Consider the following 22,119-nt stretch of genomic DNA (forward strand, 5'->3'; position numbering starts at 1 on the left):
AACTTCCTAAACATAGCAAAATACATTAATATGTACATCCAGGAAACCCAAAGAACACCAAATAGGATAAATGTGAAGAAAATACATGTCACTATATATTGATCACACCACTGAATGCAGAGAGCCAGGAGAGAGTTTGGAGGGCTACACGAGAAAAGCATGTACAAAGAATTCCCAATTAAATTGAGTGTTGATTTCTCATCAGAAACCATGGAGGCAAGAAGGCAGTGGTTTGAGATACTTGAAGTGCTGAGAGAAAATGACTGTCAATTAAGAATTTTATATGTGGTGAGACTTTCTTTCAAAAATGAGGAAAAGCTTAAGACATTTCCACACAAAGAAAAGCTGGAGTACATCATCACTAGATCTGCCCTACAAACAATGCCAAAGGGAGTTCTTCAGGCTAAAATTAAATGACATTAGACAGTGGTTCAAAGCAGCATAAAGAAGTAAAAACCTGCAGTAAAGGTAACCATTTGGGTAATTGTAAATGCCAGTACCAGTATTATTGTGCTGTATTATTTGGTGCATAACTCCACTTTTCATTTCCTGTAGGTGTTAAAATGAAAGTGTATAGAGGATATGATAAATGTAGTTTTTTTTCCATACAAGTACAAAGATACAAATGGAAACAAGTATCAAAAAGAATGGGGAACAATGGGGTATAAGAAAAATATGTGTATGCTATTGAAGTTAAGCTGGTATCAAATCAAATATGATTGTTATATATTTAGTATGTTCAATTTTATCCCCATGGTAACCACAGAAATAAAATGAAAAATATATCCAGATAGAAATGAGAAGGCATTCAATGTGATATGACAAAAAAATCAAATAAATATGAAAGTGAACAATGATAGAAGAATTTAGGGACCACAGAGGCATGACATATGAAGGCTAAATAGCAAAACAGTAAGAACTTCCTGCTCTGTTGATAGCAACTTTAAATGTAAATGGACCAGGGCGGGCCATGTTGGCTCAGCAGGCAGAGTTCTCACCTACCATGACGGTGACCCAGGTTCGTTTCCCGGTGCCTGCCCATGCAAAAAAAAAAAAAAGGTTAAATGGACTAAATTTTCAGTCAAAAGGAAGTGATTAATAGAATAGATAAAAAAATGCATCACTCAACTATGTGCTGTCCTTCAAGAGACTCACCTTAAAGTTAAAGACGCAAGTAGGTTGAAAGTGAACGGATGGAAAAGAATATATACTATGAGAGTAGTAACCAAAAGAGAGTTGGAGTAACTATACTATCTTCTAAAATAGACTTCAGTAAAAAACAGTTATAAGAGACAAATATGGTCATTATATGCTCATAAAGGGGACAGTCCAACAAAAAGACATAGCAACTATAAATAGAAATGAACCTAGAAGCAGAGACCCAAATATATGAAGCAAATACTGACCTTTTTAAAAGCAAAAATTGGTGATTCTACATTAATAGTAGACTAATTCAAGACATCACTTTCAATAATGGATAGCACATCTAATCAGAAGTTCAATAAGGAAATAAAAGACTTGAATGTTGTCTAATATCAACTAGACATAAAAGACACATACAGAAACTTCACCAAAAACAGAATACACATTATTCTTCAGTGTACATGGATAATTCTCCAGGATAGACCATAGGTCAGGTCACAAGACAAACCTCAATAAATTCATAAATATTGAAATTATACAATATTTATTTTCTGCACACAGCAGAATAAAGCTGGAAATCAATAACAGAGGGAGAAATGGAAAATTCATACATATGTGGAAACTAAACAACATACTCTTAGACAGCCAATAGGTTAAAGAGGAAATCAGAAGGGAAATAAGGAAGTATCTTGAGGCAAATGAAAATTAAAGACTTCAACTCAGACTGGAAGAGCTAGAAAAAGAAGAGCAAATCAAACCCAAGGAAAGCAGAAAGGAGTAAAAAATGAAGATTGAAATGGAGTAAATAAAATAGAGGATAGTAAATAATAGAAAAAAATCAAGAAAACCAAAAGTTGGTTCTTTGAAACATCAATAAAATTGACAAAACTTTAGCTAGGTTGACAAAGAAAAAAAGAAGGATGCTACAAATTACTAAAATCAGAAACGAAAAGGGAGACATTACTATTGACCCTGCTGAAATAAAAAGGACTAGAAGAGGATAATATGAAAAACTGTACACCAATAGATTAGGTAATCTGGATAATATGAACAAATTCTTAGAAACACACAGGCTAAATCTATCTCAATTATTAGTGAAGAGATTTAATTGGTAACTAAAAACTACCCAACAAATAAAACCCAGGACGAGATGGCTACATAGGGGAATTCTATCAAACATTCAGAGGACTTAACTCCAATTTTACTCAAACTCTTCCAGACAATTGAAGCGGAGGGAACATCTGCAAAGTCAACTTCACCCTCATTCCAAAGACAGATATAGATACCACAAGCAAAGAAAAATACAGACCAATATTTCTTACGAATAAAGATTCAAACATCCTCAACAAACTACTAGCAAACTAAATCTAACAGTATTTTAAGCAAAATATACACCATGATTGAGTAGGCTTTATGCCAGGTATGAAAAAATGGTTCAACATAAGAAAATCAATTAATGTGACATACCACATTAGCATAATGAAGGAAAGCAAAATATATGATCATCTCAATTCAGTTCCCTTGGTCTATATATCTGTCCCTGTGCCAGTACCGTACTGTTTCGAATACTGTGACTTTGTAATAAGTTTTAAGATCAGAAAGTGTGAGTCTTTCAACTTCAGTCTTCTTTTTCAAGTTGGCCTTAGCTAATCAGGGCCTCTTATCCTTCCAGATAAATTTGATGATTGGCTTTTCTATTTCTTCAAATAAGGTTCTTGGAATTTTGATTGAGATTGCATTGAATGTATAAATTGCTTAAGGTAGGATTGACATCTTAATGATATTTAGTCTTCCAAACCATGAACACAGAATGTTCTTCCATTTATTTCGGTCTTCTTTAATTTCTTTTAGGAATGCTTTATAGTTTTCTCTGTACAAGTCCTTTACATCCTTTTTTAGTTTGATTCCTAGATATTTGATTCTTTTAGTTGCTATTGTGAGCGGAATTTTTTTCTTTATTTCTTCTTCAGATTGTTCATTGCTTGTGTATATTAACACGACTGATTTTTTGGTTTTGATCTTGAACCCTGATAGTTTCTGAATTCATTTATTAGGTCTAGGAGTTTTGTGGGATTTTTCAGGATTGTCTACATATAGTATCACGCCATCTGCAAACAGAGAAAGTTTTACTTCTTCCTTTCCAATCTGGATGACTTTTATTCCCTTTTCTTACCTAATTGCTCTGGCTAGAACTTCCAGAACAATGTTGAATAATAATGATGACAGGTGGTATCCTTCTCTTGTTCCTGATCTTAGAGGGAAAGCTTTCAGTCTTTTCCCATTAAGTAGAATGTTAGTGGTATGTTCTCTATCATACTGAGGAATATTCCTTCCATTCTAAGTGTTTTTTTTCAAGGAGACATGCTAGATTTTGTTATATGCCTTTTCTGATCATGTGGTTTTTTTTCCCCTTCATTATGTTAATGTGGCGTTTTACATTATTTGATTTTCTTACTTTGCACCGACCTTGAACACCTCATATAAAATCCAACTTGATCCATGGTAAGGAATTTAAAATTTATTCTAAACGTATTGGAAAGACATTGAACGATCATAAGCAGAGGTGTGGCATGGAATATATTTAAAAAGCCAGCTCAGCCTGCTGCCTGGCGAATTTTTGTAAGAATCAAGAGTATAAATATGGAGTCCAATTAGGTTATCGTGAGCTTTTAGATGAGAGAGGATGTTGATATGAACCAAGGTGGTAGCACTGATGATGAAAGAGTCAAGATAAGTTTTAGAAGTAGAATTTATGGGACTTATTTGATGAGTTGTATGCAAGTAGGATAAGGGATCAAGATGACTCCAAGATTTCATTGTAGATGGTAGGACCACTTCTGAGATGGGGAAGTCTAGGATAGAGTCAGGTTAGTGGATGTAAGGAAGAATTAAGAGGTATGTTTAGCTAGAGATAACTCTCCCCTGAGCTCCAACTCAACATGCTCATAAAAATACTAAGAGAGGCTTCCAGAAATAAAAATAAAGGTGAGCTTCCACTGGCTTCTACTCAACATCCTTTCCCCCCCCCCATGAGTACTTTGAATAATCTAGTGCACACATCTGCTCTAGAATTTTGCAAGAAATCAATGCAGTTTTTGGGAAGTATTGTTTTGCCCTTTTTAGAAATTAGCTAGGATAGTTACTGTTAGTCTTTTGCTACCTCCCTCAAGCTCTGAATTGCATATTTAAACACTGATGGAGAAGTTCTTTCAGCTGTAATAATAATTACTTGCATGTATTGAGCACTTACTGTGTGACATGCACTTTTTGAAGAGTATGAGTTGTATTGGCTTATTTAAACCTCACAACAACTCTGGAAGATTACTATTATCTCCATGTTTAGATGGGGAAATGAGGAACAGTGAGGTTAGTTTACTTCTTCAAGGTCACATAGCTCACAAGGGATTGAGCAAGGGTGTGTCCCAGATCATTAGGATCTGTTATGTCCTGAGGGACCCAGTCTCTTAACTGTCAACCTCTATTGCCTCTTGATGACAGATTTGGAGAACAATCCATGTTGACTTCCCAACTTCACCCATTTTAATGGTCTAAGTCAGGGTTTCCAAAAGGAGCTGCTCATCAGAATTACCTAGAGAACTTGTTAAAACAGTGTATTTTCTTTTAGAAGAAAAACCTTCTAAATCAGAGTCCGTTTAGATTGGGGCCTGAGAATCTGTGTCTTTAACAAGCTTTCCAAGTAACTCTGATGCAGCCAATCTATGAAGCAACATTTGGGAATGAGAAATTTGAGTTATCATTTATTACCTTCTTCCCTGAGAATAAATTTCCTTGTTAATGGTGCTTATTCTGTTCTTTCTAGTTTGCAGGCAGTTCTCCTTGACTAGAAGATAGAAGCTAAATAGGAGCTGGATTTTTTTTTTCTGTCATCAGTTAAGATTTGCCCTCAACATTTTCCCCCTCATTCAAGGTATTATTTACAGTGAGAAACTGCATTTTCAGTTTTTGCCACCCTTAATACAAAGGTCAAGATTTCCTTAAGACATTTTCAATAACCCCCAGTATTTTACCATATAAGACTAATTGTTTTCAATTTGAAACCACTAAAATAAAGTGTGTAGCCTTTAAATTTTCTTGTCAGGAGTATTTTAATTTATTGGGAATAAAGGAAAACTTTTGGATTTTTGTTCCCGTGTTATGAATTTCATATTTTTCAGTCTCAAGACAAAAATGTGGTATGTTTTACTTCTGTCAAGATCTGGATCCCTACAAAATTGTTAAGGAGGCTAAGTTAACTTATTATTCTGCCCTACTTACCATTTGCATGCCATTCCTTGGTCCTGACTTGCTTTCTCAGTGGCGACTTAAAACTTGACTTGGGATGCTTTGATAGGGTGACCGAATGTCTCAGTTTGCCTGGGAATGAATGGTGTGCTAGGACATGGGAAACTAAGTGCTAAAACTGGGTCAGCCCTGGGACAGTTAATCACCCTTTTTTGTATTGTAGCAGGAGGACCAGCAGAAGGAAAGATTACTGTTCCCTTTCCTATTCCTGACATGTTATTAGCAGGTACCCCAAAGTAATAGGTTTACATTCTAAGACTGAGAGACATCACTTGTTAAAACTATACTAGGGCAAGCCACTGTCATGGTGGCCCAGTTTTAACAAAGGAAAACTGAGAGCTGAAGAAATTATCCTGAAAGTAGCCTTTCTTCTCGTTCTATTGAAAACGAAAATACAGTTTAATGTGTGCCTCTACATGAAATGTGTGGTCAAACTTTTTGTTTTAACTTAAGGATTTTTCCATAGTTTCCTGTGTACTGTTAACTACAGATTCGTTCATAGCAGGTGGGTGAATTTGTAGACCTGAACTCTGTCTGTGCTTATTCATGATATGCTGAGTGTAGATTTTTATTCTTTGCTGCCAGTGTTTTGCATGACAAGATTTTAATGGATATAACTCAGTCCTTCCATGAGGAAACACAGGCAGATTTTACATATTTCTTCCTCAATGCCAAAAAGAGTTTAGAGTATCTATCATACATAATTGCAAAATAAAAAGGCATCTTTTAACAAGAGGCCAAACATGGACTCTTTCATAAGTAGGCTTCTTTCTGGGAAGATAAACAGAGTCCACTTTGGGAAAGTTCTTGGGACAGTTCATCTTCATGGATGCTTTGCAGGAAATGCTTTAGACTCATATATTGATTTCCTATGGATGGTTAGACAATGCTTGATAATCTATGCGTTAAAACCTGGCTTCTAGCTTTATAACAGTAGCTGTCTGAATGATTGTTCCCATTTATGTTATGAAGAGGCAATATGTGTGAAAGTGGTTTTTAAATGGTAGAGGGCTGAAAAATCATATGGTGCCGGGGAATTGTTTGAGAAGCTAAATGTGGCATTTGAGGAAATTTGGACCTCTCCTATGAAGAGGGTTGGAAAACCTTACCACCCTTTCTTATGTCATCCTCCTTGTGTATTTATGTTTAATGTCCAGTCCTCATTTAGCCCCCCAGTAAATTATTTTTTTTCTAGCTCGCTATTTACATGGTGCTTTCCTTCCTGTTTTGGGGGACACATGCTTAACCTCTGAGAAATGGGAGTGCAGTGGGTGTGTGCATGTGCGTGCATGTGTATTTGTGTGCATGCACGTGTGCATTGGGCAGGATGGAAAAGGCAGGAGTTAGAAACAAACTAAATTCAGGGACGTCTGGAACCGAGATTTTAGATTTGTGCCGTTTAACTTCCTCTTCTCCTTTGTTTTATAGCTTTGTCTGTGTTATGGTTTACCTTTCTTATTTGTTTTCCACACCACCACCTCTCTACTCTCCACACTAGGCAGGGCAGGTGGGAGGAATTATTGGGTCCAGCAGTGGAGGGGTGCTGGGGCCCCATTATGTTGCATGCCAATCCCAGTTCGCCCTTTCTCCCCAGGCTCCATATTCCCTCTTAGTGGTCCTTCCTCTAACTAATTTCCACAGCTCAGATGCTACCCTTTCTTCAGTGTGCATCTCAAATGCTACATCTTCCTTGAAGTTGTCCCATAGAAGGCAGATCTATCTCCTATTTCCCAATGCATTTCATTGTTGCTGATCAGATAGTAACTTGCCTTGCAGTCTTTTGTGGCTACTTCTCACCTCTCTTGTTCTGTAATATCCTTTAAGCCTGGAATCCCGTCTTTACTTCTTTGCTTCTTCATCTGCACTTAGCACAAGGCAGGGCATCGAATGGGGTTTAGTACATGCTTGTTGATTATTACCATTGTACCTCAAATATTCTGGTTTTCTTCAATGAACCCTATGATGAGTCACTGTTCTATGGGCTTTTCTCACTTGCTTTGGCAACCATTTATATTTTCAGTCTGCATAACTTCCATAGTTATAAAATCCATCATGGAAAATGACACATTTAGTTATTTACTCTAGGTTGGCCTCGTTTCAGCTCGAGACAGTTTTTTCCCTAACGAAAGTATTTGTGTTGACTGGACACACCAGTTATGTATTCAGTAGACTTCTTGCATACTCCCTTCAGCCTTGCTCAAGAGCCTTAACAATTCATCCACTTCCCTCCCCACAAGTTCCTTCAACCATTTTGATTAGTCTCCATCTTTCCAGCTCTCTGTTGTGTTTTATCTTGTGGTTGAAGTCTTATGTCAGGAATGGTTTGGAAATGGGCATGGGGGGATGGTAATGGAGATGGAGAAAAGAGGGAAGTTGATATTCATGTCCTCAAGAAGCCTGAATTACTGTGAAGACATAGGTGTCTAATTTTCCTTCCTGGATGTGAGGTGGTAGAAGCAGGGTAAACTGGAGTTTTGAGAATTTGGCGGGGAGGGGGTGGTAGAAGCCATACGTAGGCAACCGTAAGTGTGAAGATGAGTCGATCTGTATAATTTACTATTTGATCACACGTGTGATTGGACCATTTTATACAGCAATAGATAATGACAACAGCTACCGCTCTCAAAGCTTTGGTTTTGTGCTATGTAGGTACCATCTATTTTTCTCTCTCTGCTTTATTTAATATTCATAACAATGCAAGTTAGGTATTATCCTTTTCACTTTATAATTGAGGATTCTGAGCCTCAAGAAAAGAGAAGTTAATGAACCAAGCTAAGCTCCTAAGACAAATGGCAGGCAAAGCTAGGATTTGAACCCAAATCTGTTTAAACCCAAAGTCCATGATGTTTCTGCTAAGTGCTAAAGCACTTCCCCCAGGGACTTAAAGGGTGAAGCTGGGATTTTAGTACTTTCCCAAACAAAGAGAAGGCTTTGAAGGGCCTGTTTTTCATGGAAAATCTTTCTTTCATGGGGAATGGGGGGCAGGAGACCAGATGAGTCATTAAGATTGGCAAGGAAATTGACCAGCTTGTGTAATGATAACTGCCTGGCCATGCTTGAGGGGTGTCTCCCCTGCATATCCTGGAAAAATAATGTAGACTCTTTGCTTGAAATGCATTCACTCTTTTAGGCCACTAGAGTACCATTTAGATAATATGAGAAACTGACTCTTATTAAATCAATATGTGGATGAAAATGCATTGAATAATATTGTGGGCCATCAGGTCTAGCAAAGCTGATAGCTGGGACATATTAGGATGGTCAAATCCAAATCTCATTGTTCATTATCCCTCCTGCACTAGTGGTTAAATATTTTGAATATATCTCAAGGAATTAGACATAATTTCCATCCTCAAGGAAGCAACAGAACATAAACACGTGAAACTAAATAAGGACAGCCTAGTTAGATAAAAACAAACACCATTCTCTGTCCTCCTCAATTAGTTTTACCTTTCTTCGCAGCACGTATCCACCACTGAGCATATTCCATGCTTGTTATTTTCTTATTGTTTGCTTCTGTACCTGCAGCATGTTGGTTCTGTGGAATGAGTGAATAAATGAATGAATATGGTGGGCACTTAAGGGAGTAAATACGTGCTGGAGTGTCATGGGAAGGAGAAGCAGGAGCAGGACCTGGAAGGCAGGTTAGATAGGAAGAGAAGAGGTCCAGGCAGGAGGATGATGCGGAAAATAACATGGCGTTTAGGTGATATAACTCAAGGGTAGGGTCTGACTAAACTACTTCGGCTGAAACAAAAGAGAGCCCTTAAAGTGGTCAGTTTCCATCTAAGAGTGTAACACACAATCTGTAAGAACTCCCTGGAGCCTTTAATTCTACGGACCTCTAAAACAGGATGGAGGTGAAAATGGTTTTGACCAGGAAGGAAACTCTCCCCCTCCCCTTCCCCTCACATAAGGAAGTAATGAGGATTAAAATATCATTTCTAGGAAACAACAAACGGAGGTTACATATCTTTCTGAGCTGATGCATAGAAAAGGCACATCATCTGTGAGAAATGTGCAAATAAGTAGAACTGGCCCAGATTTTAAAGATTTAGCACGAGACTCTAATTGTTTAGATTGAAGTTCTGTTTTCTTTACTTTTTCTACTTTAAATTGCAGAATTTAAAACCAGTTTTAAGAAAGACACATGCACACATAACTGTGCACTTGTGCAAGCACACGAGGGCATAGGAGCACTCGTGCACGCTCACACAAATGTTCATGCTCCCAGGCACACAGCTTCCTTCAGTTTAACTTCTATTTCCTCTCATCTGGCAGTTTTCAGAATAATCTCATCCACCTGTTAAATCAGAGAATGTCAAGTTTAATTTATAGCAGTGAGTAGAAACAGGATGCTACAGAAAGCATTTTAATTAAAATCCTTTAATTGGATACATGCTTCTTGTGAAAAGGGAGCTGTGGAGAGGGCCTCTTTGTCGGCACCTTTCACTCCAGTTGCCAGAGACTGTGGCAGGAATGGCCTTGCAATTGGAGCCAGTCCTTTAGAATGGTGGGGGTGGGGGCTGGGGGCAGAGGCTGGAAGGGGGAAATTGGGAGCAGGAGAAGGACAAAGAAGGTGGGGAATGGTTACAGATTCTGAGGAGAAGCACAGCCTTGGTGTTTTCCTGAGTCACTTCTGCCTACACCTATTCGAATCTTTTCAAGTTGGTTTCTCCTTAATCCTTTCATCATCCTGAAGATGGGATAGCCTCCAGGGAGAATCCACAAACATTCCTGACTGCAGGCATTGGCTTAGGAAATCTTGCTAGTTTAGGTCAATTGGTGAGTGTGGGAGGTGGGGAGATGACAGCATGGGGTTGGGGGAGGCCCAGCCTTTGCACCTGGGGTTCCTTAAGTGACAGCACTTAGCACTATCCAGCCCACACTGCAGGAAAGAAAATGTTGGACTCAATTAAATCCCACTTTAAAAGAAGGGACTTCGCACTAAAGCGGGGGGCCCAGCCTGGAAACCATCCCGCGCTCATGGGGTGACAGGAATAGTGTGGCAACAAAGCAGAAAGGCATGGAAGTAGTTTACTGGATACACTCAAAGTAGCTGAGAGGAGTGGGAAACTACTGGAAGTAGTTTTCATGTCAGGTGTGTTGCCAAGGAAATAGAAGTCCTAAACTCAGCTCCTGGGAGATAGGGGAGGGTGAAGGGGTTTTTACCCACTTAGTTTTACTTCAACTAGTTGTGCCAGGAGATTGTTCAAGAGGGTCTAAAGGGTACTGATCCTTTCTTCTGAGCTAAGAAAATAAGCATTAGGTCCTTTTGGGTACGGAAAAGAGACACGTCTTGAGGGTTTTTTAAGTGTGATTCGTCCATTGCTATTGCTGGGCTCCTAGAGGCCCCAGTAATCCAGGGAGTGGTAGTCGACTGTTCATTTGTGTGCAATTGTTGGTTCCGTCTAGTGGTGTGCTGGTAAATATGTAACAACCAGCTCTCCAGTGGTAACAACAAAACAAAACCAAAACCCCAATTTGTACCATTTGTCAACTTCTGTGGTGTAAATATTTCCACCATGGTCTCTTTCAAGCTACCAGCGGTATAACACTGTCTGGCAAAATTCTTGAAGTTAAAAAATTGTCTATTGCAAGCCAGTATGAGCTTGCTCCAGCCCATTGCAGGCTCCCTCCTGCCCTGTTAAGCTTCTCTGTAGAAGGTGTTCACGTCCCTGTCTCGTTGGTTTCAGGCTTGGCCATATGACTTGCTTTGACCAATGGAATATGAGCAGATGACATAAGCTACATCCAAGCAAAGGTTTACATGTGCTCTCATGGTTCAGCTCTGCACTTCTTGCTGCATTTGAGCTTCTGTTCTCAACTTAGAGAACAGCTTGCCCCAGTTAGTAGCTGATCCTCCTGCCTGAGTTCCAGATGAGGAGACACATGGAGCCCTCCAAACAGAGCTGATCTCAGCATAGCCTGGCAGAGCCGCAGCCAAACCACAAGTCTTGTGTGATATGTGCAAGAAATAATGTTCATTGTTTTAAGGCACTGAGATCATGGGATCTAAAAAATACAGAAATCTTGTTCAACTAGTTAACAAACATTTTATTGAACAACTGTCTGTGCATAGCCAGAATTATGGAGTCATATTTAGGGTATGCAAAGGAATGAGTCCTTCTCATTTCTAGAAGAACACTAAAAACCCAATCATTTCAACAAGTATGTGATGCTTTAAATCCCTTCTACAACATCTCTGTCAAGTGGTCAAGTGATTGTCCACTTTACTTGTCTTCTTTATGCTTCAAAACCTCTCCAATGATGGAAAACTCAACATCTCTTGAGAATGCACACATCATCTTTAGCTACTCTGAATGCTGGAAGATTCTTCCTTATATGAATCAGAAATTATTTCCTTGTAGCATGCACCTAGTAGCACTAGTTCTACTTTGCAAGATGACACAGAATGTTTAATTACTTCTCCAAATGAAACCCCTTCATTTGGAAGACAACCTATATTATTCACAATGAATTTTCTCTCCATGTCAACTCCTCAAAAGTCTGAAAGGGAATAACATCAACCTAGAGTAATCTTTACTGAGTAAAAGTGTTATTATTCAAGAGTTAGAATGAAACAGAGATATTTTCAGACAAACAAACTTACTGGACATGATTTTGAGGCTGTCGCATCTTGGTCCATCCTGTCTGTGCACTTCTACCAAGTATACATTGACACGACTGGTCTTATTGGAACTATAGGGTGATAGCGGATTCAGATATAAGCTCAAGAAGGTAGAAATTGAAGTCTTTATTCCCTTGGGAGAATAGGAGACATAGCTGAAGACCCATGAAAGAGAAGAACTGGAATGTAAAGTCCTTCTAAAGTCTAGTACCCTGGAAGAGTAGAGATGAAGAGATTGCCCAGAATGCAGAATAGATATATTAAAGGACAGGAAATATGAAGAGAATGCAAAATATGAAGGTTTGAAATGAAAGGAACAATAAATGCTTGATAGAAATTCAAAAAAGACAAAATGGAGAGACTAAAAGAAGGACCATATCCGAAGACATATAAGAATTGAGATTTTTTTTCAGAATGAGAATTTCAGATGCAAACCCTTAGTTTGAGAAGGCTCATGAGACATGAGCAAGATAAACAAAAAATATATTTCTATGCTAATAAAACTGTACTATGAAGAGTAAAATAAATTTAAATGTAGCCATAAAACAAAGAAAGCTGCCTAAAAGAAACAACAATTAGATAAAGAAGCCAATAGAATAAAATCTTTAGAGGCCTGAGGAAAAAAAAACAGAAATCCTATCAGCCTAGAGTTCTAAAGTTTTATTTAAGAGTGTCTATTAACTGTTAGTAGACCTGACTAAAAGAACTCCTGAAATAGTTTTCAGGAAGAAGGGATTTAGAGGAAGGCATAAGCTGTAAGAATTAAGACTATGCAGAGAAATTGGCAAATATGTAGATAAATCTAAGCAAGCACTAAATGGAAAAAAAAAAGTAATCTTGAAATATGGAAGGCAGGTATCACAGCTAAGGCATTTCAAGGTCCTGTAATTTTTTTTGGAGGATAGAGATATTTATTAATTTTAAACTTTATGCTACTTTCATATAATAAAAATGGAAGGTAACCACTAAAAGAATAGAGTTAGAAGGTGTAACTTCCAGACCAGTAGAAGAGGAATAAAGAAATGAATAAATCCAAATCAATATATATCTGGCCAAAGCCAAATAAAAGAACTAGTGGCTATTCCCTTTAAGTAAGGGAAGTGAATGGGATGTAGTGAGATTGGGGGAATCATCAACCGTATTTGTAATAATTCATTTATTTTAAAATCTGAAATAAATCAGGCATTAAATCTAATATTGATTTTGGAGGCTGGGTGCATCAGTGCCGGTTATATTAACTTTAATACTTTGACTCCCCTTGAAATTTTTATAATTGAAAATTTTAATAGTTAAGAGCAATCTGGATGACCACAAGAGTATGAAAAGATGCTAAACATTCACTGGTTGATAGGGAAATGCAAATTCAAATAAAAATGAAATATTAAATCTAGAACATCAGATAGGTAAAAATTAAAAAGAGCCATAGCAACAACTCTTGAAACAGATGCATGAAAAAATACAGTCTCTTCTGGTGGAGGCATTACAATTTTTTTCAGAAATAAAAATAAAAATGCATAAACTTATTTACCTATTAATTTCAACCCTGGGAATCTGTCCTACTAATATAGGGGCTATTTATTACAGTAATGCTAGTACTGGCAACACATGGAAACAAAAGGCCAATCCTTATGGGTATGATTAAAAAAGTTGTGTATCCATACTATGGCATATTATGCAATAAATAAAAAAGAATGAATTGAAGTTATATCAGTTTACTTGGAGAATTTTCCATAAAGAATTGTTGCGTGAGAAAAGAAACAAGATGTAGGAAAAATTTATAATATGATCCCATTTTTGAAAGAAAAAAGGACAATGATTCCTGGTCTGTATTTATATGCAATTGTCTAAAAATGCCTTTATAAGATCATATACCTATATATGCCTGCATATAAAATGAAGGTGGATGAAACTAGTTCTTGACATGGGCCTCTTGAATAGGGGTGAAGTTAATTTGGAAAGAATTAGGGAGGTGAGGATGAAGGGAAGACAAGCCAAGAGAAATGAGGTTTCTGACAAAAATCCCTTTAAAATACCCAGTGTGTGAGATAAATGATGACATTTATGCAATTATGTAAAAATTATACAAATATATAGGTATGTATACTCACAAAGAAAATATTAAGAGCATAAAATTAAATGACAAAAAGTTTGACAGTTTTACAAACTTTTTTTGGTACACGTTTATCGGCTTGTACTTTAGGAATCACTATCACGTTGCCTTTTTTTCCTTCTTCTAAAGACTTTTACTCTGCCAGCATCATGCTTCACTTTGAAGCCACTAAACAGTTCTGTCTCCCCACTCTGGACATTTTGGCTGTTTTATCTGGAATATTTTTCTTACTGAGTGTTTTAGCTTGCTAAAGCTGCCAGAATGCAACACACCAGTGACAGATAGGCTTTTTTAATTTTTAAATATGGAATGCTTCAAGAATTTGGGTGTCATCCTTGTGTAGGGACATTCTAATCTCTGTATCGTTCCAATTTTAGTCTATGTGCCGCCGAAGCAAGCACTAAATCGGCTTTTAATAAGGGGATCTGTTTACCTAAAATTTTATAGTTCTTCAGAGGAAAGGCATTTTTTTGGGGGGTGCATGCTCCGGGAAGGCAGCTAGCTTTTATCTGAGTTTCTCTGTCACATGGGAAGGCACAGGGTGATGTCTGCTGGCTTCTCTTCTGGCTTCTGGGTTCCAGTGACTTTCTTCGGGGTGATTCCTTTCTGCATCTCCAAATGTCCCGGCTTTGCGGCGAGTGCTGAGATGAGGTATGCTGAGATGCCAAGCTCTCTTCTGACCTCTCTTTCTCTTAAGCCTCCAGCTAATTAAATGAAATGCCACTCATTGTGGAAGGCACTCCCTTTAGCTGCCATCAGCCAAAGATGAATTTCACATTCCGGTGTTTAAGTCCTCGGAAACAGAAGAACAGGGCATTATCACCTGGCCAAGTTGACACCTGAGCCTCATGAGTTGACACTGAGTTTAATGAATGAATCTTTGTTTATTAGATTGAACTGAATTGAATTGAATTAATAAAACTTGCACTCATGTTGAGAAACTGAGTCAAGGGACTATGTCAAGATGCAACTCAACAATGGAGGCACCCACTCTGAAAAGGAACAGGATGTGTTTAGGAAAGTGACTTGTGACCAGTGAGGAAGTATGTTGGGGACAGTGCAGTGTGGAGTTGGGTGAATTGGCAGAGACCAACTGCAAGGGGTCTAGAATTGATTGGTAGAGAAAGATGTATATGAGGCAGTAGGTACCAGGGAGCCACCATAGGCTTTAGAGCAGTGGATAACAGTATGAAGGAAGAATTTAAGGCAGATTTGCCCTCAGGCTGTGCTCAAGATGGAGCAGAAGGGGAGATGGTGGTGTTGGACAATTCAAGACACTGACTGATGAAGAGTTGGTATGAGTTGGGGAAGGAAAGGAAGAGGCAGTGTGAATGACATTAAAGAGACAAATGGCAAGACTGTAATTTCCTGGATGCTATGGACAGACTGGAGGTCAAGGATGAGTGCAACATAACAACATTTCAACCGAGTTATTAGGAAGAATTTCGTGTTGCCGGGAAATTGTTTAGATTGATTAAGTATGTATATGTATGTTCAAGCACACACAGATTAACTATAAATAATACAGTTTTAATAGCAGTATGGTTTTAATATTACTATACAATTTATTTTCACAAAACTGTCTTCAATTTCTCTGAGCAGAAGTGGATGGTATAGAATCCACAAAAAGCCCCCTACTTTTAGGTGCTAATTCCACATAATCTAGTGATTTGCATTTGTTCTTCATTCTAATTCATGTTGACCTCAGCCCTATGCAAGCTTAATTTTTGTGCTAGAGCTTATCTACTAATTGAGACCATTTGAAAATCACTCCTTTCTTCAAGATTGTGCAAAGACTTTTTTTTTTTAAATAAAATGCTTCTGTCAAAAAACATCATTAATTTCATGAATTAAACTTTCATGTCTCTAGCCCTTTCTTTTCCACTAACTGTTGTACAAATTTACACTTATTCTGAATTGCTGGGAATGTCTTTCCTTTGATACAGTGCCAGCTTTTAATTCAAATGTTATTTGATATAGGAGTGGTGGTTTTATAAATATTCACTTGACCAAGGGTTACTTAGAATACCCCTCTACTAATTGGAGGCTCTAGCTGTGTGTTCACTTCTTTCAGATGGCCTCCTGGCTGCAGCATCAGAAATAAAACCTATCCAGTTGGTATTTTGCTGGGAGTTTTCTGTTAATGATTTAATTTCCACCCAAATGTAATTTAAATCTATGTAGCGGAGGTCTATGTGATTTATCCAGTAATCTCAGCAGTATTGATGGCCAACCTGTCAATGTACAACAGAAATTCACCTGGAGCCGTTGCTCATATTATTGGTCTCACTCTCTTTACCATCAAGATGTGGCTTTCAGTTGGAAAAATATCTGGGGCAAACTCTATGCACAAATTTCTAAAGCTCAAATAACCACTGCTGAAGTGTGTGCCTTGTCTTTGTGCCTTGACCTCCAGTGATGTCTTCTTTCTTGAGGTTCCTTCATGGGCAGAGAGTAGTTATATCTATCAATGCAGGTTTTTGTGGTCTGATAAATACTTGAAGTTGAAATCATTGGGAGGAATTTTTTTTAAGGCAAAAATGTTATGTTTTAATCTTATTGTAGAACTTTTTTTTTTGAATAAGGAATGATAGTTACCCCAACCCTGGGCAATTAAAAAACACCCATTTATACCCTTCCAGGTGTTGAATTGTGCCATTCACTTCAAATGTAGGAATGGATGTGCACACAATCAAAATATATAATTTGGGACTAGAGGGCCATTAAAAAATTAGAATCAGCTATTATAAGAAGAATACTCATACTTAGTATATAAACATTTAGAATATAGCATCCATATAGAGCCAGTCTGACTGAGGTCAGGCAACCCATTTGAAGTCATAAACAGAGAGGTCCAGCTTCGATCTTTGCTTTCAGTTGTGTTTTTCATTCTCTGTGCCCTCCCTTAGATGCATGACTCCAGCAGTAAGGTCTTAAGAGGCATCCAGATAGCTCGGCGGTTGGTCTTCTGTAGCATTTACATTATTTATTTGTTGGCCTCCTTGTAGCAGGACTGCTATTTCACCTGCATCAACTCATCATGTCCTAAGGGAACTTCATGGAGCTCAGAGAAAGGGAGTTCCCACTTTATTCCAGAGGAGATATGTCTATGCAAAATCAAAGCAAGTTGACTAAAAAAGTGAAACACTTTAGTCAACCAAACAGGACTTTTTCAAATCCACTGCTTTGCAGAATCCTTTTCTGTCTCTTTTACTCTTTCTACCCCTTTTAGCTGTTAGGTATGGCCATTAAGAAGAATACTAAAATTTAAAATCCAACAAAACCTATCTTTTTTAAACAGGGGCTATTACTACTGGATATTTCCATCTTGGAAGATCTCAAGGTACTTCACAATTTTCAGCATGCTCAGATGCAAACTGTCATTATTGGGATAATTTTTCCTTCCACTACATGTGTCCACATTAATGGTGGAATGTGGCAGCTGTTTAACCCTGAGTCTTCTTGGCACTTGAAGACAGGGAATGAAGGAGAATCTGGTATCCTTATTCCCTCTATAGTCTTAAGAGATGGAGACAAAATATAGTATTGCCAGATTGGAATCCCCCAAGCCTAAACTTGTATTACCCAATAAAGAGTAGTGGAGTGACCACAAATAGTCAAGAGCTTGTATTCGGGGCCCTGTTGTATTCAGTGGTAGGGGATAGAAAAGAGAGAACTCTAGCTGCCTGTTCTCACACCCACTGAAGTATAGTGTGAAATCCAGAGGCAAACTCCATGCAGTCAGCATGCAGAGCAGGGCTAACTGGGGAACGGTGGAGGAATGAGTTCAGGGTTAAGAATATGAACCCTTGGGGGTCCTTCATTATGCCTGAAGACAAAGAGCTGTGGATGAACTCTAGGGATTGAGTTGCATACATCTAGATGGAGAAAACCCAATGAAATGGGAGCTGGGACCTTGAACCGTTCCTTAAATATCATTTTTTGTTGTCTATTGTGTTTTTGTCTCCCCTCTTATTTTAAAAGTGATACAAGTCAAAATTTTTGAAAATATTAGAATCACCCTGAATACTACTATCAATAATTAATTGCTATTTGTATTTTGATGAATTTCTGAGTAGGATTATATATACATTTATTTATATATAAAATTGAGGTATGCTTCTTATTCTAAAGGATAATGTGCCAAGCTGGAGGAATTTTAGTAGATCTGGAGGAAAAATAAAAGAGAGAGAGAATAAAGAAAGGAAGGAAAGAAGGAGGAAGGAAGGAAAGTAAAAATGAAGGAAGAGAGGAAAGAAGAAAGGAAAGTAGAAAACCCTCCATATTTATGCAGAATGTTGAAGCTTGGGCTGGCCGGGCATAAAGAAGCAGAACGTGAATGATGTTGTGTGACTCCCTAAATCATCCAAATATGATTTTTTCTTTAGTAGAAGAGGAGAAGAGGAGTTAGAGTATGTTATTAGTGATAATAATCTATGATGAATTTTCTAGAGAAATTTCTAAGTTTCAGTTCCTACAACACAATACAAAGCCTTATGACTTTGTAAGTATCTGTAGATCATGGTTTGATGGGGACAAAACAAAACAAGACTATTTTAAAAATCTGAAATTATAGGAAAACTATGATTTTATTAAGTATAAATAAACATCTTTGTAATTAAACAAATCTTCAGGCACAGCTTTTATTCTAATTTCTTTTTTTAACTTTTTGTGGTTTTGGAGGAGAGGATGATGGGAAACAGAAAGTTTTGAGGAGCAGAGCCAGTTGAGAAGGGATTCCAATTTAAGGCTAAATCATTTCTGCCTCTCACATTTAATGTTCAGACTCTTTGTGCCCTTTTGTATCTGTTCATCTGTCCAAGGGGAATACATGGTAGTTGCATATATTTCCACCATTTTACCCCTGGGGGACTTGGTGTTAATGATCACAATTAATCAGGAAAATATCAGAGATAATGTATCGATGACTGCTAAGCCTAATTATAAAATCTCGGAGATGCCCCTAAGGGTCTTGTTTTATCAGATGTTTATCATACTAAACTAAATCAAGATGTTCACTCATCATTTCAGGTGCTAGTAAATGCGCTAAATGGTGTGGAATTTTATGACCATAAAAGGTCAAGTTTCAAGAGGTTTTTTTTCATGGAAATTTCCTGGAATCTAAAATGTGAAGTCCAATCATGCTGAATTCATTGGCAACCAGACCTGCTTCAAGGTGAAACCTCATTTCTCTAAGGATTTCAAGTTAGGGCGGAGAAAGTCCCCTTAGTTTTCTCCCTCTCCTGCCAGGTTTCAGTTATAACAGAGAATCTTTTCACGAAATGTAGTCAATTTATATTTCAGGCATTTAAAACATATTTCATTGATTCATCTGGATTCTGGAAAACCTTATATCCCTTCCTGAGAGAGTTGGCACATTACTTTGGCACACACCAAAAACTCACACACCTGGCAAACATCTCGACTTTCCTGACACTCAGAAGGAGGTCTCCAAACCTAGAAGCATTTTGGATGGTGAACTGTGCGAGTGTGCCCAAATCCGAGAAGCGTGAAAACAACCATTTACATTTAGGGATGAGGAAAGGGGCCTGAGGACAAGTGTGAGAAGAAAGGCCAAACCGAGCAAAGGAAAAGCCTTATTTTTGCCGGAGTCTCAGTAGGAATGGATCTATTCATTTCGCCAACAGTTAGTAAAGACTTATCCCAGTGAGTTTATTCTTGATTTCATTAATAAGCTCTCTCAAAGACCAAGGTATCCCCTTTGTGACTAACTTGAAATCAATTTTCTGATCTCAGATTAATGCAAGTCTAATAATTCTACATTGAAAAGTGCTTAAAGTAAAGTTTATTCTGGTGGGAATCACAATTCTGCAAATACTAGCAAGATCTATAATCTGATTGGCACAGTTGCTTCTGTTACCTGTGACTCAGTTACTCGTTTAAACATAGCCAGGACTCTCTTGCAAATACGTAGACTGTAATCAATGCAATAAAACTGTATCCAAGGACATAATTCCTTAATCATAGTAATGATTCTTTTATTTATTTTCACATGGACAGGCACCGGGAATCGAACCTGGGTCTCCAGCATGGCAGGCGAGAACTCTGCCTCCTGAGCCACCGTGGCCCGCCCAATAGTAATGATTCTTTATGAAATATGTAAAGTATCCAATGCAGTGCCTGGCACATAGTAGGGGCTCAGTTATGTCAGTTTTCCCATAATAATCATGACTGAATTGGGATTCAGCAATGGGAAAACTTGGCATTTCAGCCCTAGGAATACCTTTTTTTTTTTTTTTTTTAATGCAGATTTTTAAAATCACTGCATTGTAAGTCCTGCAGTTTCCCTTTGGGAAATTTTGTATCAGTATGGGTAATGGTGCACAGAAGTCACTAAAAAGCTATTTGTTGAAAGAATGAATGAGTTAATAAATGAATGCTTGAATGAATGAAATCAGGGTTATTGGGGGCATAGTGAGGCAAATAGGTATTTTCCCCCCCAGGGCTGTAGTAGCTCTTGCACAAGTTTTAATTTTGTTCTGCACTTGCTGATAGATCAATTTGTGAGGATCAATAAGAACTAAAGAAAGACTGGGAGAGGGAAATTTCCTGGTGGCTGAAAAACAGGGCCTGCTAGGAAGGAGATGGGAGAGAATGCTGCAAATCCAGATGAATCCTGGCTATACAAGATTTCAAGGTTTAGAAAAATAGGTTTTCTATAGAAGTTGTGGAGTTGCAGATAGCAATTATGGAGAATGGTCATAATAAAGTTCATTGACTCATTTATTATTTATCCACATTTATTTATCCTATAAATATTTATTGAGTGTCTACCACACACGAGGCACTTCATTACTTAGCCAGATATAACAGTGAACGAGAGAGATAGGTTGTCCTTTAAAGTCTAGTTGAAAGAAGGCAAAAGGATACCACTTTAAATTATTTTGTGCTTACATGACATTCTGCATTCTATAGTCCCTTGCCATGGAAATATTTAGTGTCTCCTTCTCAAAGAGCTCGCTGAGGCAAACACTCTTATCTTTGTTGACACTCTGATTACTTTGTCACTCACAGAGAATAAGGAGGAACTTTTCTATTCATTTATGTGTAGATTTTTTTGAATTTCTAATTGTACTAATGGATTTTCTTCTAACTCAAAATATAAAACACTTGGTTGCATCAAATGTATATGGGCAAGAACTATGGGGGGACTAACTCGTAATAACAAAAATGACATCTTGTGGCCATGGCTAACAAGGGAGAAAGAAAAGGAAACTGCTTTCTCTAGAAGAAGGAGGGAATGTGGTAGAATAGTTGATTCCGGAAGGATAACAGGAGATGTTCAAAGGAATTAGGTACTACAATATCCACAATTTTGAAAATCATATTTCTTACATCAAAATTAATTTGAATAGAGACTATTTCCTTGGAATGGTTTTCAGGTATTTGGGAGTGGTCGTAACCAATGTTTGGTACAACCAAATAGTAGAACCTTGGAAGTGGGAGCATTTGAATGCTCTTTCCTATTCCTTGAAGCTCATTTGACCTAAAAACACTCTTTACACAGCCAGCTCTGAGTCATTGGTGTGAATACAGACCAGGGCTGGCAGACTTTTTTCTATCCATTTGGGACAATTCCAGGTGGTGTAAAGTGCCAACAGAAGCATGGCAGTAATGTTTATTTCTGGTTTGAGTGTGGTTTTATGACTGTGTCTCCACAGAACTCCATGACATATCTCCGTCCTTCTTCTATTGACGCTGCCTTATGTAAGAGCTGTTAAAAGTCTTATACAGCAAAGCAGGGTGTGTGGAGAGGCTATTCATCAAAAGGGAAAAATAAGTTACAGTCCCTAAAAAAATTGCATTTCTTTCAATTACTAGTTCCTAACTGCACTCTACTTTAGGAACCATTGCTATCTTTGGCTACCATATCTCACTTTCTGTAATTCTCTCTTTGAATGGCTATGGGATA

At 37.8% G+C, this 22,119-nt stretch overlaps 1 long non-coding RNA gene and 1 other non-coding gene across 2 annotated transcripts in view; both read right to left on the reverse strand.

The window, feature by feature from the left end:
- The window catches only part of LOC143649354 (uncharacterized), a 66,307-nt gene that overhangs the window by 38,769 nt on the left and 5,419 nt on the right, over nt 1-22,119 (reverse strand). The window contains exon 3 of the long non-coding RNA XR_013158954.1: nt 8,896-8,983. This is a non-coding gene — a long non-coding RNA (uncharacterized LOC143649354). The remainder of the gene's footprint in view (nt 1-8,895; nt 8,984-22,119) is intronic.
- Nucleotides 14,485-14,587, reverse strand: LOC143651072 (U6 spliceosomal RNA). Its single transcript, XR_013159818.1, has one exon. It is a non-coding gene; the product is annotated as a U6 spliceosomal RNA (small nuclear RNA).

Source organism: Tamandua tetradactyla, chromosome 11 (genome assembly GCF_023851605.1).
Source record: "Tamandua tetradactyla isolate mTamTet1 chromosome 11, mTamTet1.pri, whole genome shotgun sequence".
In the NCBI taxonomy this organism is placed as follows: Eukaryota; Metazoa; Chordata; class Mammalia; order Pilosa; family Myrmecophagidae; genus Tamandua; species Tamandua tetradactyla.